The sequence below is a fragment of the Macrobrachium rosenbergii genome, chromosome 54 (assembly GCF_040412425.1).
Source record: "Macrobrachium rosenbergii isolate ZJJX-2024 chromosome 54, ASM4041242v1, whole genome shotgun sequence".
Lineage (NCBI taxonomy): Eukaryota > Metazoa > Arthropoda > Malacostraca > Decapoda > Palaemonidae > Macrobrachium > Macrobrachium rosenbergii.
In genome coordinates this window covers 9,667,443-9,671,939 of record NC_089794.1, presented here as the reverse complement: position 1 = coordinate 9,671,939, position 4,497 = coordinate 9,667,443, and the positions used below count along the sequence as shown (strand labels likewise).

Here is a 4,497-nt window from a genome sequence, read left to right as displayed (position 1 = left end):
GAAGTTTTATAACAACTCACGGTGACATCCAAGCCGAGAAATCTGTCATTTCAGCAAGTAATCGCTCTTTTCATACTTTAATATATATGTAACGCTTTATGGTGAAATCAGTTGCTGGCACTGATTAAGTTCAAATGGTTCTGAAATATTCGTGAACTGAATCCCAAATAGTAGGATCTTATGGCCAAGGAGGGTTTCTAGCAATACAGATATATTCAGTTACATGTTTTGCTTGACACCAAAATATCTTTCACGATATTGTGTCTACATAAGTCAATGATTTCATAAAATTATGAAAACTTAACTGTGGAGATCGCTTGAGCGCTTCTGGTTGGGGATAAAAGGCAAGAATCTTGCACTACGTTGTCCAACTTTCCTCGTTGTCAGGTGCCTTGTTTAAAAATATATATATATATATATATATATATATATATATATATATATATATATATATATATATATATATATATATATATATATATATATACATACATATATATATATATATATATATATATATATATATATATATATATATATATATATATATTTATATATATATATTAATTTTCTTAAATACATGAATACACACAAAAGATTCATGACATAACTTACATACTTGATTCATGATAACACTTGTCAGGATAACACACGGCTATTCTCGTTGATGTAACCATAATACTGGATATTACTGGTTGCAATATAACAAGTGCTCACGTACATAAGCATTTGTTTCTTGTGGGAAGGATCTGAACACCAGTAGACACGTGCACGGATACTTTTTTTTTCCTCAGTGTAAGCTCAGCACTACAGGTAACACCATTCTGGTGGCGAGCTTCATCTCAAAGTTGGAGGTACTGATCTGGATCGAAATTTCCATCGGCTACATTCTATAAACAGCAGGTAATAAAGATTCTGCAAATTTTTAACTGCATCGGAGGTGAAAGTTACTGCAATATATTTTCACTTCTATCTTATAGCTGCAAAAATTGTGAAATCCATAGGTTACATAAATTAGATTACTAATTGACAAATTATATCAAAGTGGTTGTTCGTTTTACATTAAGCTGGCTTTGTTCCAGAACTGGCCCTTGTTCAAAGACATTCCTTAATTGTACTAAAGTATTCATGGGGATAATTGGCCTGAAGTGGACCTCTGGAATCTCCAGACCAGCAGAGATAAATACTTCTTTTTACCTATGGGAAGTCTTGAGAATACCCTTTTGGGCAATAGTTAATCAATACAGTATCGACAGCTGCATTAATCTCCCGCATATATTCTCCAGATTGCTCTATCGTTTTTACCGTTCAAAAAAATGTGCTGTTTATTTCTGGTAGTGATGAAATCTATGTTGCATCTTACGGTTAATTAGTCTACTTTGTAAGCAGTATTGTATGTCAGGAGAGTTGATTATCTGCTGATCAGTCAGAGAAATGGAAATTCATCCCGCAGACAGTTCCCCCTATTACTAATAGCCCCGAGAAACTGCACAACGTAATATGAGTGTGGGTGCTTGGGCTGCTCTTTACTAAAAAAAGTTGTCGTCCACCCTACCACCAGTTGCCCCAGTACGCCTCTCAGACACCCCACGCCCTTCCTAATTATTATTTATATTTCACTCAGCACTAGTGGAATCTTTGTAACATAAATTCAGTTGTAGAAGCTGTAGATGAACCCTGACCCAACGAAGATATCAACATCACAATGTGTCAGTGCCTGATTTCTAGATCCATGCTAGGATCCATAGCTAAGGACACATCGACCTCAAAGACTCTTCCAGTCTGTTGCCATAGGAACCTGAAAATCTCGACTTGCCTTTTGTGCACAGCGTTGTCGCGAATGCCTTTCGAGAGGTCAAGTAACTGTCAAGAAAAAATTTGGATCTCGTGAGCCTGATGAAAAATCAACTTTTGCTTCCTTATAAAGCAATCAAAAAAGCACCGATAACTGTCAAGTGGATCTACAACCCCCACCCCAACTTCCTGCCTCCTCCACAAACACAGGGGTTTTAGCTGCTCTGTGTGATGTTGACATGGCCATAACATCCCATGAAGTCTTAAGACGCCAAACACCTAAAAACCCACTTAACAAAGAATCCCTAACCAATTAATCCTCTTTAATACCTGTGGTAGCGCGAGGGATCATTTCAGATTAGATACCCGTCTGGAACGAGTTTTGCCCTCTCAAAATTTGACTCGTGCCCATAGTTCACACAAGTAAAGAGAATGGCAGGTGATATACAAAGACCTGCAGGACAAAGAAAAGAGTTGTTCTCAGACCAAAGGCCTGAAGCCAGACAATCAGGACGCACCTTACCAGAAGCTTTAGAATAGATGCCACGTGGGTATCCTAACCTGCCTCCATCTATGACAATCATCATCAAGAATCTGAAGTGTCTAACTGACTCCGGTCCTTTTATCCTGCATGATCTTATGAGGCTATATAAAAAAAAAAAAACAGAGAAGCATAAAGGATTTCCTGTTTTCTCTAAAATCTTGAATTCGTTGAAGGCAAAAATTTAATCTGGACCACTAATACCCGGGTGACTCACTAACTCTATTAACTGGATGCGTCCCATTAATTATAGTCCCAGCCCTCTCCCCTATCCTTAACAACCCCCAACCACAGGCAACTCAGGAATATCCTTGTTCATATCACGTTACTGTAAAAAAAATGATGGAGTTATTAGACACAATGTATAGACGATATTTAGGTTTCAAATAAAAAAAAAAATAAAACATGTTCTTTAAGACTGAAGATATAACTGTAATGCAAGAAAGTCTCCTTTAGAAATAAGATCTAGTTGCATAAAAATTTTTGCATAAAAATTTAGACATCAAGAGAGTGATAACGTATAAGAGCGACTTTTTTTTTTTTTTTTTTTAGGCGATGGTAGGTGATGTTAAAATCCTTATCATTAATTTCTCTAAGCCGTGTGAAAATCACACAGGTTCTGGACAGTACCACACTTAAAACAGTATTTGCAATTCTACATACTGATCATATTTTTATCATTAGGGAGTTCAGTGCTCATCAATTTATTCATGAGCTTACGCGTATTTTCTCTATTACTCATTAAATGAATTATGTATCGACCGTCTCTCATATACACATATATGTGTGTGTGTATACATATACACACACACACACACACACACACACATATATATATATATATATATATATATATATATATATATATATATATATATACATATCCTCTAAATCAATTTGCTGAATTCATCAGTCATCACTTACTGGATATCTCAAATGCCATCTTATATGAAGCATCAAGCATTGATATTTTTATATGCATTAAAATTCTTTAAACGTATTTATTATCTCAATGATAGGCAAAATTAGAAGTCGGCGTGAAATTAGCATTTTTCATTTTTTACATTTCTTACCGTCTTTTTTTTATTCCTGATATTTCTGAGCTGCTTGTTCGCCATATGAAGAGTAATAATGGCTCTATCAAAAGTATAACACTGATGTCAGCTGAGGGGAAAATCGCTACCTGATGATGCACAGGTTCTTTATGAACTCACACACCTACTTCATAACCATGAATGTGGATAAGAACTGAGATACGTATGTACGAATGTAGATACATATATATTATATATATAGATATATATATATATATATATATATATATATATATATATATATATATATATATATATATATATATATATATATATATATATATATATATATATATATATTGTTATAATTTTAAAGCTGAGGTCTAGCTAGATTAATGGGGTATACTAGGATAATATGTAACTTACCTTAATTACCATAAAAATCTGGACTCTGGCCTTGAGGACAATTAAAATTATAATCAACAAATACAGCTAAGGCCTACTTCAAGAGGGGAGTGATTGGAGAAACTCTGGGGTTTAACTTAATTTATTATATTTACAAAAGAAAACACATCAGAAGAATGGTATCGTAATTCTGGTGTAATAAGGCGAGAGCAAATAACGGGGAATTCCCTGGAGGGAATACAATGGGTTGCCCGCTTCAAAGGGCGCTGAGAACGAGGTAGTGGGTGCCACTAAGCACACAAGATGATACACAGATCCATAGCTGAATGCTCCTAATCCGCATTTGAAACACTTATGGTTACTCAACTAAAACTAGCACTGTAATGAATCGAGGAATTGCATAGAAAGATGCCTGCACTGAACTCAGTTCCAGTGACTCGAATATCATACAATTACGTTACACTTCTCGTAAATGCTTTGCAAATTAAATAGCACAAAATATAAAAAGCAATACAGGTCTCACTGTAGGTATATGACACTATGAAAAGAAAGAGAAATTCGTTGAAGGAGAATGGGGAATGTGGCTGACGATAAACCTTAAATCCTGGTACATTACCTTTCTTATGAGCTGAAGTTCTCTTCTTATAAGGGCCATCGAGAGGGAGGGCAAGTGAATTAGTTCACAACAAAAGTTACTTTTGATACTGCCAGCCACATGTTGGA

At 35.1% G+C, this 4,497-nt stretch overlaps 1 protein-coding gene across 1 annotated transcript in view; it reads left to right on the top strand.

Annotated features, from left to right (window-relative positions):
• Positions 1-779: 779 nt before the first annotated feature.
• LOC136834500 (GDP-L-fucose synthase-like) overlaps positions 780-4,497 on the top strand; it is a 23,355-nt gene continuing 19,637 nt past the window's right edge. Inside the window, exon 1 of the mRNA XM_067097096.1 lies at positions 780-903. The gene's annotated coding sequence lies outside the window, so the exon portion shown is untranslated. The remainder of the gene's footprint in view (positions 904-4,497) is intronic.